Source organism: Triplophysa rosa, linkage group LG15, assembly GCF_024868665.1.
Source record: "Triplophysa rosa linkage group LG15, Trosa_1v2, whole genome shotgun sequence".
NCBI lineage: Eukaryota > Metazoa > Chordata > Actinopteri > Cypriniformes > Nemacheilidae > Triplophysa > Triplophysa rosa.
This window is the reverse complement of record NC_079904.1, coordinates 10672699-10687510: the sequence shown is the minus strand read 5'-3', so window position 1 is coordinate 10687510 and position 14812 is coordinate 10672699. Positions and strand designations below refer to the sequence as shown.

The window sequence follows — 14812 nt, the reverse complement described above, 5'->3', positions numbered from 1 at the left end:
CAGCCAATGGGATGTCCATGTTTACCATAAGGCACAGTGGTTTTGTTCAGCCTGTTTATATGTAGACAACATGATTATTTTCTACTGTAAGTAGAATTTTGGTAATTGCTCTCTCTCTCTTTTTTTGTTATTTATGTGCTGCTTTTCTATGGTGGGATAATCTTTAGCTATCAAAGATTTTCAAGGTTTGTTTTAGAGAAAGTTAAAGATATCACATGTTTTGGGAAACTTCTGCTCTTGTAGCTTGCTCGCAAAATTCGGGTTTTCAGTCTCTGCCTCACACAATGCGTTCAATGCAGAAATACATGGGAAATGTGGCCAAATTTATTTAATATAGACAAAATGCATGTTGGTACACATCTACAAATAATATAACTTGATTTGGTCAGTTATTTTGCACATGTGAAAAGAAAAACGAAACGAAACGAAAATGAACAGAAAAGTTCAACTGTGTTTCATGCATTCTGAACTTTTTACAATGTTAAACGTGCCGGCTTCTCAAAAATGAGTTGGACTTATGATGAAGTATTTCTGTGCCCAGCGTTTCAGAAAGTTTTTTTCGAACATGAAATTCCGTTACGTAACAACTTTTCTTAGTCCCTGATTGGACAATTCTCCTGAAAAAGCATGCCCACACATTAACCAGCAAGAGCGGGAGAAAGAGCTTGTGCACACTTCAACCAGAGCGAGTTATGCAGGGATAATGCATAATAGAGGGATGTATTGTGTGCTTGTGCTTCAGTTCCGTCCCCCCGCACGCGTTCAGGAGGTCGACTGTTTTCGGAAATAATCGTACACAGCTGTATCTGTCTTTTATAAATGTTATCAAACTAAATACTCTTCGAAGATACGAAGTAATCAATATTACTCTATAGGCACTCAAGATTAATTTGAGATTGGCAGGAACTGCATGTGTTACATCCGCTTTAAGAATGTTATGTTGTCGGCGACAATGGCGTTGTGGTTAGTGCGCCGACACGTAGTGTCTCGGCCCTATGACCCGAGTTCGATTCCCATCTCGAGTGTCCTTTGCTGGTCTCACTCCCTTGTCTCTTTCCAATTTCCAATGTCCTATCCATTAAAAAATGCAAAAGGTATACCTAAAAAATATATTCAAATATATCTAAAAAAAAAGAATGCAGTGTTATCTAAATCTATATCGACTTTATCTATGTATTATTCTGTAGATTTCAGTATAATGAAACAAGACTAAGTGTGATAATGTGGTTTTATACAGTTATATAATGCATGCACTGCAAAAAAATGAGACCATCATTAACCTTATCCAAAGTCTCTTTCTTCACCATGAGATTGATGAATAACACAGGCTGGTAAGCTTTTTTGCCGTCCTGAAAGCAGAGAGGGGATAAGTAGTTGTTTTCTTAGACTCCAATTACAAGTCTCAAGATAAGATGAAATTTGGTGCAAGAGTAAAGCATTTTCTTATTTGCTGTTTTAGACAGAATTAAATTGCTTGTCAGCTCAGACAATCAAGCTTGGGTCCAGACAGACAGATTAAGCTGTGAGATATCCCCTTGAAGACTGAGTGTTTGACAAAAACAAGATGAAGTAATCTTATAGGCCACTTTTACCACACAGTGATTCATGCTTTCAACACTGGAGACTGTTTGTGAGACCCAGCCCTTAGAAAGGGTATAAATTAAAAAGTGTTGGAGCAGCCAAAAGCCATTTTGATTTATCAATAGAAAACAAATTAAACTGCATTATGTACAGGTAGACATCTTAATCAAGTACAAATCATTAGCATCACATCACTATGAATTAAATAATTTATTATTTTAGCAAACCCCACTGATGAACACATTCCTTCAATCTCAAACTCACAGAATAAAAAACAACCCACTGCAATAGTTTAAAAGTCACCTGTGGGAAAACTGCAGACTTGGCAACCCTGATATTTCTCATATTATGAATAAGTGGGTGTTTTTATAATTACAAAAGTGCCAACACCTGAATAACTTGTACCTGGAAAACATACAATTTGTGTAAACTAATGAAATAGGTCCCACTCATTTTTGTCAGCATTTTGCTGTCTTCCTTGCTTAATTTCACTGTGTGGTGACTTATATTTCAGCCATTACATTGAGTAGCTCTTATGTTTTTCTCAATCTAACATCACCGTGCACTTCAGTGATTTTCATCGACCGCAATCTTGAGGCATGTCAGGCCCATTTCTGAGTGCCGTCTATTTACATGTCCCCTAAAGTACCAGAATGGAGATCTCGAGAACTGAGTGCTTTCAGCATATTTCGCTTTTTAAGGCAACTTAGAAAAAAACACCACAAAATATTGTCATAGCTGTGAGTTTAGATGAAATAGTAAGTATCTGACTGCCCCCCTGCGTTCAACACTAGTATGACTGCATACATCCATGACAATATTTACTGAAGTCATTGCTACTACCACCCAGAGCATTCTAGTTAAAAAGGATGATTACTACAATCACCCAGGGCCTTGTACTGAAAATCACCTCACCATAAATTCAACAGCAAGTCTATCTCATAAAAGGCCCACACTGGTCTCACTGGAGGGGGTGAAGCAATCTCAAAGAAATAAACTGGAATGGAATGATGTGCTGGTCCATGTGATGAGAATTTAAACCTGTATGTGTCCCTGCTGCCTCGGCAGTCAGCCTGCCAGGCATGACCGTAGTTTATAGGTGAAGCAAGTGGGGTATTTTCCCAAGGGGATTATGGGTTCTTTTTTCTTTACAGGCTTATACTTATACCAATGACCTCTTATTCCCTACGTGATTATTCGTCCAATCACTTTGTCCTTGACTTGCTAGCAGATGACCTTTTGCCATTGCAAGTGAAGGTTTCGCTCTTTTTCCCTCAATATGAAGACCAAAAGACTAAGGCTGACCTCATTGGTCCATGTTGAATGTTTCTGAGGATCACAGTCTCTGCTGTCTATCTTTGTGCTTACTATCTAAGACAAGAGTGACAGCCTTAAATACATCTCAGATCTCAGAGATTTATCTTCCCCATGCTTCACTTATGTCTATCATTGAAACCCATTTCCTTTGTGTCATTTTCTTTTTCCCATTTGTTGAGAACCTGGACATGGAAAGGTTCTGATTTGCTTTTGTGAACTGGTCATCTTTAGAACGTTGATGACCAGATGACATGTTATCAACACGCTCTTCTCCTTCGCTCTATTCCCTTTCCATCTTGCGCTGATTATGTCATGCCCTGAGGGGTCACAACTTGTCCATCACAGATCAATCCATCACAATGATGGGATGGTGGTTGTCATGACAACCTGTTTGAAGGATGGAATAAGAATCACAGTATCCATCCAATTTCCATTAAATTTCCTTTATTTAAACATCATATCACACATACATTAATCACATTAATGATATACTGAAAGCATACCTGGCCACCCTGGAGCCTTTGCATGCTTATCTGTCCACCGTGGAGTTCTCTCTCTGGTGAGTCCAAACTAATGAGAGTGACCTTTGGTTCTCTATGGAGTCACAGAGGCAGGGTGAGCAGTTCTGCAGGTAAACAACAAGAGAACTAGGCTACTGCAGCTCAGAATTGAGATCAATGCCGAATTTGCATTAATCATCCAGAGAGCTCATTCACGGCTAATGCATGATGACTGATGAATGTGTGAGTGGGAACACGTGTGAAGAGTGTGGTATAAAGTGCCCTGGCTGTGGAACAGAGCCAGAAGCTAATCAGAGTATTGCACCGTGCTCTGAGACCCTACAAATCCCCACCTGAGTGGGAGAGGCACCAAATTACAGTTTAATATTGCAGATTCACCCCAAAATCCTGTCATTATATCTCACCCTCTGGTTTTTCAGAAATTTCTTGCTTCCATTTAACACAAAAGAGAAAATGTTGAATACTGTACCGTTTGGTCCTTCTGTGCAATTACAGTAAATGGGGACTGAAGCTTTAAAGCTTAAAAAAAATGTAAAGGACACCATAAAAGTGGTCTAAATGATTAATGTGCTATACTGCATTCTCAAGTTAAAAGCTGCTTGGAGAAAAGATTATTCGTATCTTAAAATCCCTGTGAACTGGAAGTTGCGATCGTTTTTACTTCCGTATTCTGACGCATTTTCGAGTGAAAAGGAATTTCAAATGAGAAAATTAGTGGGCGTGGCTTGCGTTTTTCACTGCGAATTGATTGGATGTATAAAAACAGCTGTTGCACTTTGAAATGAAACTGGCAGCAGACTGACAGTTGAAGGGGAGGAGTTTACTGGGACTTTAAGAACACATGGAGTATTGTGCAAAAGTTATGTGAACACTTTTATGATGCGATTGCATCTTTTTTATTGCACTACTTTTGTGCACTTGACAAATACTTTTATGCGAAGTGTTTTAAAGTGCGTTACACATTTTATCAGTATTTGTGTTCAATAGCAAACCTACGACCCTGGTGTCACATGCAGCTTGCTCACGGGTTAAACCAATGTTTCTCAATCCAATCCTCATACAACATTTTGATGGGGGATGGAATTGATCAGAATCTGATCTCCCAGGAATTTACGTATTTAATTCGTACAATGTGAATTTGTACAATGTAAATATTGAAGCCCCTCCCCTAACCCCACCCCTAAACCTAACTTTACTGGCGCAAAAGCAAATCGTACTAAAACGTACTAATAAGATTGTACGAATTCATACGAAATAGCCACCTTATAAAATAACTACAAATTCTTTTGAAATTGTAACTTTGTATTGGAAACATCGAGTTAAGCTAAAGGAACACTTTTCAAAGCATGTAAGCACTACGTTCCTATTTATTATAAGTGTACAGGAAAGCTTTAAATATTATTGTAAAATTTTGCCAAAGTCATACAGGTTTAGAATGACGTAAGGATGAGTAAATGATTTAGTTGGGCGAACTATACCTTCAAAGATTCATAGCTGTCTTCCATCACTTCACAGGTTTAAAAGATCAACTGCCCAACACACTGGTCAAAAAGAGAAAGGAGGTCACGTCTGTGAAGGCGACATGAGTAATCACGAGATACAGAGACACAAGAAATAACAAAAGAGTCCGAAAAAGAGAAGGTCCGAGGGTCAAAAAAGAATTACTGTTGGAGAAAACAGGAGCAAATACATCAAAAGAAGGAAAGTTGAGGGAAGAGATATTAGGGTTTGTCATTGCATCCCTCTAAGCCCGTCAATATCCTGAGGGAATAGAGGTTGGATGGAGCAGTGAGGGGGATCAGCCAGAGTATATGGGACAGATAAGCTGATAGAAGCGCACTGGAACAGATTGAATAACAGGTTAAGTGAGCTGTGAAACAGATCAATGCAGTGGTTTGGTAGCTGTAATTCACTTCTGTCCCTGAGCTTGCACCTCAATCAACTTCCAGATCCTGGCACTGAGATAAGTGCGTCAAACAAGTCACACTGGAAGCCCAAGTCACAAAAAAAACCTGTATCGGGCTTCTCTACTGACAGATATTGTAACCGGTCGGAGCTCAGACACTTTAAATTGTTTCAGTTTATCACGTTGCGCTGTAACTATGCACCACAGTTTCCAAAGAGGCCCCACACGGCTTGTTAAAGCAGGAATATTTAAGATCACACCCGCTTTACAACCCTCACCACGCTTGCTTTCAGTAACCACAGGAGCTGTAAAACTGTCGGCTCTGCCTGCCAGGTCTGTAGCACAAAACTGCAGAGAAGCAGACGCTTATGCAGTGTTATTTTGACTACCTTGCTTCATTACTTCTATATTATTAACTTCCTTTTGATTTATTCACTTCTGTCATTTGTCCTCGCTGTCACTTGCGAGCAGGTTGTCTGCATCTTACTTTCAACTCCTTATCTCCTTTCAGCCACAGCCTGCCTGGCGGTCACACTTTTAGATTAGTTGTCATTAAGTGATGGCTTTAAGATTGGAAAGTGAGATGCTGATGTTTTGGAGAATGAAGCGCCGGGCAGCTGTATTCAAGAGATAGCTGGTTTCTAGCGTACTGTATAGACACCTAGAATTTAAGTTTCAGAGCACAAAGTCAGAAAGTCTTAACTTAATTAAAAACTTTCATAGGTTGTTTTCGTAAGTGGAAAAGGTATGGATCTCAGATTGATATCGTAGATTATGTTTGCTCACACCATATTTTATTGGTTTAAACACACACCCACGCAAATCTGTAAATAACAAATAAATAACTCGACTAGAAAGTTAACATTAAAGTCCCCAAGATGTGGCGATTCAATGAGCTCTCCAGTCTTGTATATTATATTGTTTTGATCTGTATTTTTATGTGATGTGTATTTTTAACTAAGTATCATTACATTTACTTTGCGGTCAGAAATGTATAATATTGCTGAACAGTGATACTCCTAAACTCTATTTTGAGTAGCATGAACAGTAAATTTCTTACAGTATGTACAGTATATTTGACTAAGTAAAAAAAAACACTATTTACAAGTGTCACAATGACAACAGCTATGTTAGGCCTAAAGACATAATTTTGTTAATAAATAGTAAAATAATAAAATCTAAAATAAAATAAATTGCTAATAGACTCTGGGTGTAGCACGCTGTAAAGACATTCTTTTCATGCTTCACAATGACATCTCAGCACATAAAACAACATTTCGGGTGTATTACGGATGTGACCTGTTGTACACCGTTGCTGCTGGGATCCTGGTGTTGATATCAAAATGCTTCTACCAACTGTCGCTTCTTTAATCTTCAGTCTCAGGACATCCTGCAAGTACATGAACAGGTCATTCTTAGGATGGGGGCATGTAGAGGTCAATGCTACTTCTTGTGGTCAAGCATTTTGCTATTGGTGTTGTCCTTTTTACCACTTGTAGAAATGTCAATTAACATAAAACAGAGGCTTTACGTTTTTAATGCCTGGGCTTATACTGACATTTACATTAGTGAAGATATTTAACATTAATTATCTCACTGACATTTCCAAAAAGCTCTTCGCAGCAACTCTGTTTATTTTTGCATTCTATACACACGAACCTAAATCCATTGTTTTGAACATGTTTTAGTTAGTGGGTCTATTGCATTACTGGTAGCATAAGTTTAATTCTAACTGAGTAGATAACTGGAATAATGCTCCTCGTATATGAGAGGCGTAGAGAGGAAACTCAGCTGGGGGCCTGTTGAAAAACACAGATAATGTGTGAGAGGACACAACACATCAGAGCTTTAAAAATGAGTGTTTAGCCATTACTGTTTTGTTTAAAAAGAGGTGGCATCAGTGTTCATATCCTGTCAAAACAGGAAATGACAGACAGACACAAGGACGGGTGGAACGGTTCATTTGATCTCTGTTTACTGTAGGTCTGACATGTTCAACTTTGACCTTCGTGGCTCGAAAACAAGTTCATAAAAGCCGAAAACCTGCAGTGAGGTACCTAAAATAGGAACTTTTGATTGCCTTGTTGATATGGAATCTGATCCCCTACTGTTATGGCATACTTTTACAGTAGGTCACCTGTCATCCTTGCTTTTGACATGGCCCAAAGCAGATATGGATTTTAAAGGCTTGATGTTCCCAGTGTGTTCCAGACCAATATAATGTCTCTGTCTGCTGTGATAATACGCTGAGGAAAATGTTAATTGTCTACGAACTAGCTTGTGTAAAAGTTTGTATTGTGTTTCTAATGCTCAACTTGGAATGGATGCATTGCATTAGTTGGAACATAAGAAAATGAGCATTTTAGAAATTAAGTGCTCATTGCCAAACTTCTTTGAAGTGTAATCCACCAGAGAGCATAATAAGATATAAACATTGATCATACAATTTAAGCCCTCCTCAAAATATGAACAATATCTTAATCATTGTAAAATTGGAACATAAATATTCTGTAACTTATCTTCAGTGGAAGTGTTTGACCATTGCAGTCTGAGGATGACCTTGGAAAAATATCCATCAAAGAGTGATGATATACGGATTGACAGAACACTAATTGAATTTTACAATCTTTGTGGCTACAGACATACAGTAATATCATTCTACAGCATGTGACAAGTGGAACTACAGAGGACTGGTATAAATTCTGAGGGCACACTGGCTAGCAGCAGATTGCATAATAAATATCAAATATTATATCATGTGCACTGTTTGTTTTGATGTAACAAAAAGAAATTGGCTGTGGTCCCTTTAAATCTAACTTTAGAAGAGCATAGGTCGACATTCTTTTATAAACTTCAGTTGAATTAGTTAAAATATGTCCTTTTGATCAAACGTGCACTACTGAGTATTTTCCCTGTACCTAGTTTATCCCTGTTTCTTTGTACAATCTCGGCTTGTGTCTAAAAACATTTTAACTCAAAACTTTGTTGTACAGCTGCTGCTATTGTGGCCAACAGATACAAACTTAGAAGCAGGCTCATGAGAATAAAGTAATATTTTATGCAGATTCGGGCCAGCCGGTACGTAAATGGTTTCAGTTTCCACTGCAGGGCTGATAACGGAAATCTTTAGAATGTAAACACAAACGCGTCACGCGCTGCCTTGGTAACACATGAGACTGAGCTATAACATATCTGCACGCATTCTTTTAGCACGATTCCGCACGGTAAGACAACCGTGCCGAAAATTCCAGAAACATAGAACAGTTTGTAATCGTGCCATGTCAAACCAGGCTGACGTGGAAACATCTTTAACCTTTCCAGACCGTGCTTAGAACGATTCGGCTCAATGGTGGAAAAGCGCTCATTGTGGCTCCACAAGCACTACTGGAAAGGTTTTGTGTAATGTTAGTTAAGCCTGCTAAAAGTCAATTTTGACCAGAGAGCCACCACAATATTTGTATCCTGCGTATCCATTTATTTTATTTAAAGATGACAAAAGATGTGCAAATAGCTCCTATTTTTGTTATTGTTGTAGGCAAAAAGAAAAGGCATCTCTTAGCAAATCACAAACTGTTTATTTTTGTATTCTTGGGCTATTTTACCTGTGAGAATTTAACAGTGTTTTATGCAATAACCTATACACAGACAGCCATGCATTACTTTGAATGCATCAGTGATGCATGTGAATGTCATCTTGGTTACGTAACTGTCTCATTACATTGACAGGAGCTCAACTTTGATATGAATGACTTGGAATGCAAGAGAAAGCCAGGGTAAACAAGGCTTTGCTTTACAGTGGTGTGACAGTGACTGTTTCTCCCCATTTTTCCCCAAAATCCCCATGTTGGTAGCCTATAGGCTACTGTAGTATTACTGTTACATACCTAAAGCAACTCTGAAAGATGCGTTTATGAATAATATATTTTAAAAAAATGTTTTAAACATTTCTAGCAATATAACACTTATTAATAATAATCTTTGGAATGAATTCTATACCCATAAGGGAGATTGTAAATATAACCAAATTGCTCAAGTACTCTGCTGTGATTCATCTCAATCTTAACCTGTTTGTTTACAAAACTACGGAATTACAGTTCTACATGTAAATTGCACAAACAATGTTGAAATTGTTTTGGGAGTCACTTAATTCATAAAAGAGACATTTCTATAGACGGTCACTTGAATGTGTAATATAGAGCCACTTGCATGTAATCAAATGTTGTCATAATTTCTGCACTTACTCGTGATAATGGGAGCTTATTGGGTGAGATGTTATCATAATGGAGCATAATTGCTCTATTAAGTGCCATCATGACAATTTCTCCCTGCATCTCATTGCCAATTATGCCTGTGCCGTTAACGCCATTATCCTTGGAATCATTGGTGCCACCTCACCAACCAGAGAATGATGATGACTGACGGGGAACGATACAATTTTTTGCATAAACCCTTTCAAAGACAAAAAGATTGTACTCGCAAGACTTGACGAAAAGGCCTTTGATGAGATCAGCATTAGATTTCACAAGGATTTCTGGTACTTTATCAACTCAACAATATAGCATAAGCATTTATAGCTTTGTAAACCAATGCTTTTAAAACGGACATAGATTGAATTGTATGTAGCCTACCATATAATAAATATTATATGTACAGTATATGCTTAAATAAAGACATGCTATAGTTAAGCAGTTCAGAAGACTGTAATATGTATTTACAAGCAATCAAAGATAAATTGCGCCAAGATAGTTTTTAACTTATTTTATTTGATTAGGTTAATTTGTTGGATTAGCGTAGTAGCAATTATACTATAAACATTTGCAATACTATATTTCACGACACTTACCAATAACACAATGTGTAGAGAGCAGTCATTTCGCTAAATGATTGTATTTACACATCATATCCTGCATTGAGCAGTTATTTGAGATCAAGTTCAACATCGCGACTTCCAGCCAGTACTGGAAGTTTTGTGGACAGAATAAGACAAGCTTTCGAGCATATTTTTGCAAATCACCCTTTTTAGGGGGTCTGTGGTTTCTGTTCTGTCATTTAAGATGTTTATGTATGTTTAAATACATACCATGAAAACAAATATATACTATGACCGCGCGGCGCTTCCGGCCGCATTGCGCATGCGCAGAGCAAACGCACAGTTTACTTTTTAAGCGTGCTATCAAGAGCTGGTGGAAAGTCAGTAAATAGTCGTTGACGTTATTTCATGGCATTTATTTTATGTGCTATATTCCGTTTTCACATAGTCCCATCGATGTGTTATTTTCAAATAAAGTCTGTGGATATATTTACGGCTGCACGCTCAATCCTCTGCACTCTTCATCAGCTATGTAAAGTTACGCGCTTGGGTTTTTATAAACTAATGCACGAGAACAGTACTGGAACAAATACCAGCTGGTGCATGGTCTTAAAATGGTTTAAGTAAGGAATAATTGACGATGGGCCGTTCAATTATCGAAAGTTAATGCACACCCGAGATGTAACGGCCACCTCGGGTGTGCATTAACTTTCGATAATTGAACGGACCGGAGTCAATTATTCCGCTTATACCACGGTCACAACACCACAAGACGTTGTTACGATGTTTTATCTCAAGACATTTGTATGGTATTTGTCCCGGAATGCACTTGCTGGTAGGACTAATTTTACGCATCTCATCTGAAGGCGTTGCTTGAGCCTGCATATGCAGTTTTCCGAGAGCGAGAGGAAGACAGACAGTGCACGTGCACACGCGTTTGCTTCACTGAGAGTGAAAAGACAAGTATCTATATTTGATTTGTTTTCGTCGTATTTAACACACCTGTCGTATAAGAAAAGTATGAAGAGAAAAAAGTGACACGGAGGTTTCTAAACCAGCTGCGGTTCTCGCAGTGGCATAGAAAGCTTCCTGCTGTGTGTTTTAAGTCCCTTTTACCCATTCCACAGACGAATTTAAAATGTTGTTGTTGTTGTTATTTTTTGTGCTTCGTGTTTTATCTTTAACCCGCTGATTGTGTCATGTAGTTTGCCGTTACCTTTGATATATGCTTTAGTTTTTCGTCGGAACAGTCCTGTACAGTGCTCTCGCCATTGTTGTTCAAATGTTCATGCTGTCCATAAATATTAATAGTTATTTCTTCTCAGACAATTGAATTTGACTGTCACGTTGTCTGTTGTTAGATACGTATTCACTGGTGGACACTAGGCTACATTTAAGTTAAACTTGGCGAAGTGATATGGAACTGTAATGCGGTCAGCAGACCTGGAACACCTTCATAGGTGTGCATTTACCGAAAGTTAAGGCATACCCATAGAACGTTTGTCAGCCAATCAGATTGAAGCATTCAACAGTCCCGTGGTATAACAACTGTTAATGGAAAATGCAATCTTTGGCGAATGGAAAGCAGTAACGTTAGCAGAGATGAGTTAATGCGCTGCATCGCGGTGCATGTACGTTATGTAATAGCGACACCCAGTGCCCGGTCTATGAATTTCATGAACTTTGTATTTTGCTTTCACAGAGAACTGACAGCATAGCTGTGTTCTTTTTTAAATTAAGTTTTAACTAGGCTTTTTTCTTACATTAAGTAAAGCAGTTTGGACACCTGACTTTTTGTAGTTTGTATAAAGCCATTTCTTTTAACTTGGTCAGGTCACTTTGTAAAACTAATGATTGTTTCTTATCTGAAAGTATTTGTGACCCATGCATAATTTATTTTTAATGAAGTAGACACTTATATTGAGGGTTCACAGAAAAGTATAGATGAGAAGGCTTCTGCTTACATGAATATGCAAAGTGTAACTTTAAATTGCAGAAAGTAAATTCAGCAGATTTGATTTTGGATCTCAACACTACTGAATATTAAATAAAACTGGTTTAGTGACTACATTTGGTGTTTCTGACCTGGATAAACAGATCTTCATCATAGCTTCATTTCCAGTAGCATGTGGTAGTGGGTTACATGAGGAGTGAAAGCCACCTTTTGGTTGTCTTATAAACTATTAAGTTTGTAAAATTTGTTTTTATTTGTTTTACTGTCAGTGTCTGTGATTTTCTCATAGCAGAGGTTTACGAAATTTGGTGAATACTTCTTTTGAGTGGCATTATGTTCATCTTCATCTGTTCTTGAATTTAGTATCAAATACATCTGAAATATATAACATCAGGGATTGATGGCATTTCTAAATTAAGGCACATTTCTGCCTGTTTTTAGCTTTCGCCATCTAATAGAAGACAGACTACCCTGACCTCCAGCAAACAAAGCACTCCGTCTGTTGCTGCTCTTATGAGGATAAATCTCAATTGTTTGTGTGAAGTGATTTACAGCACTGCTTTGCCAAAAAGTAAAAGAGTGTCTCCAAGATCAGTTAGTTGTGGTTTGACTGCAGACCAGTAGCAGTGACGGTAAATGACGGTAACTTGAACTAGCGATGCGCAGTTTTATCAGCCAAATTTACCTTCGTTTGAATGGACTACTGAAGAAATAGGAGGTAATGTTTTTTTTTTCTTTTTTAATGTTTAATTTTAGATATATAACATATTATTAAAAGTTGTATTTTCAATTTCAGACAGTATATTGGTTAAAGTATGTTACCTGACAAAGCATTTTATAGCTTAATATAAATCCAATCAGTTCCATGACTACTTTCAATTTTGATGGAGATGGTTTGGTCTACTTGTACATTGAGCTGGTAATGTAAAAGTCTACAGGTGTTTACAGTAAATGTACAGTGAATTGTCTGAGATGCATATGTTATCATTGTTTAATTATAATAAGTGTTTATTTTGTATATTTTGTGCATGCTCTTTAAAAAAAAAAACTTCTGAACTTTGTAACTTTATCAACTTTCTTTGTCACTCTTGAGCTCTATGTTCTGTCCTCAACACTTTATTCCACAAAGCCCTCATGACAGTTCCTGTGTATTCCTTGTCTTTCTTCCTCACATTTCCTGCTCCTGAGCTCCGTCTGTCCATTCTTTCCTCCATCGTCTGTCTGTTATCTAACAGAACAGAAAATTGCAATTCACTAGCAATTTTCCCCTCTGTGGAGCATGGATGAAGCTTTAGAGAGAATGACTAGGTTCTCCCTTTACATTATATGTCGAACTGCATTGTGATCGACAGAGTCTCTGTTATCCTGTCTGATATTTAACTTATGTGTCATTACACTTTTCTTTGTTTAAACTGCTATCTATTTATTTGGTTTGAATGGGCGTTTCTGTGGTTGTCAATCACTGGTAATACTATCTAGTGTTTTAGATGACTGATATCAAAGTTTATTAAGAGCTTCTTTCTGTTGCAGGTGCAGTTGTATATCAGTTTTTCATGCTTTTACCCCCCCTCCCCATTGTGCCATATTAGGGATCAAAAGAAAGTCACAGGTGGTTGATGGGTACAAGTCTGTCGAGAGGATATATCTCTGATATGCTGTCGTTCTGCCCTAAAGAAAGTGTGCCTGGTCACTCTCACCCCTTTGCCCCGTCTATCAGAATGCAGTGGCCAATCCTAACACACGTGGGGCGGGGCTCAGAGGGCACCGGCTCATAGAAAGGCATTGACTCGTGAATAAAACACTTCTAACCTCTACATGTTCATCTAGGAGGGCACCAGAAGCCAACAGACACAATAAAGGATGCAGACAGCAGCCTGGTTTTAAATCTCTGTACAAAGAAAGCAGCGCTGTGGTATGACGAGTACTTAACAAGTAGCGCTTGTGTCTGTTGAGTGGGTGGATGGGCTAACGCGCTTGTGTTTGTGCTCACATTCTGGACGTCTGGTCATTTTGCATCCTGCAGCTGTCATTTAGCATTTTTACGATTCGCAGTGTTTAAACGTACATGCGCAACGGCTTGTGAATACACATGTTGACTGAGCTTCTCCAAAGCCCTTAAAAGCCCCTATTATTGTGATAACTGATGTTTTTCACATTTCTATGACTAACTTTGTACCATGGAATAGAATAGGAGATTATACAAAATCGTATTGACGTATCTCTAAAAAAAATTAAAACAGAAAATTCTCTAAAAAAAAAAACTCTAAAATTTTGTCTTTTACTTCCATGGGGGAAAAAATATTCTTTAAGGGATGTTCACCCAAGAATAAAAATTCTGTTATTATTTATTCTCCCTCATGTAGGTCAAAACTTGTATATGACTCTTTCCTCTGTGAAATACAAAAGAAGATATTTTGAGAAATGTCTCAGTGGTTTTATGTCCTTACATTGGAAATAAATTGGCGCCAATTTGGTTTGGTTACCATACAACGGTCTTCAAAATATCTTCTTTTGTGTTCTGCAGAAGAAAAAAGTCATACAGGTTTAGAATGACATGCCGGTGAGTAATTGAGTTAATTTGGGGGGGAACTTTTCCTCTAATATTATTATTATTCTAATATTTGATTTCAGCTTCATTGTTAATACTGTCAGTCTAAAAGATCTTTAATCTAGCGTCATACATTTAGGTCACTTTTATGAGCCTTATGCCCAGTAGCAGCTCT

General features: G+C 37.8%; 1 protein-coding gene across 2 annotated transcripts in view; it reads left to right on the top strand.

Annotated features, from left to right (window-relative positions):
• Nucleotides 1–14812, top strand: part of kif26aa (kinesin family member 26Aa) — a 68848-nt gene that overhangs the window by 4556 nt on the left and 49480 nt on the right. The window contains exon 1 of one of the 2 annotated variants that reach the window (XM_057353002.1): nt 13364–14001. The exons of the other annotated variant lie outside the window; for it this stretch is intronic. The gene's annotated coding sequence lies outside the window, so the exon portion shown is untranslated. Of the gene's footprint in view, nt 1–13363; nt 14002–14812 lie in introns of those variants that run through there. 2 annotated transcript variants of the gene reach the window in all.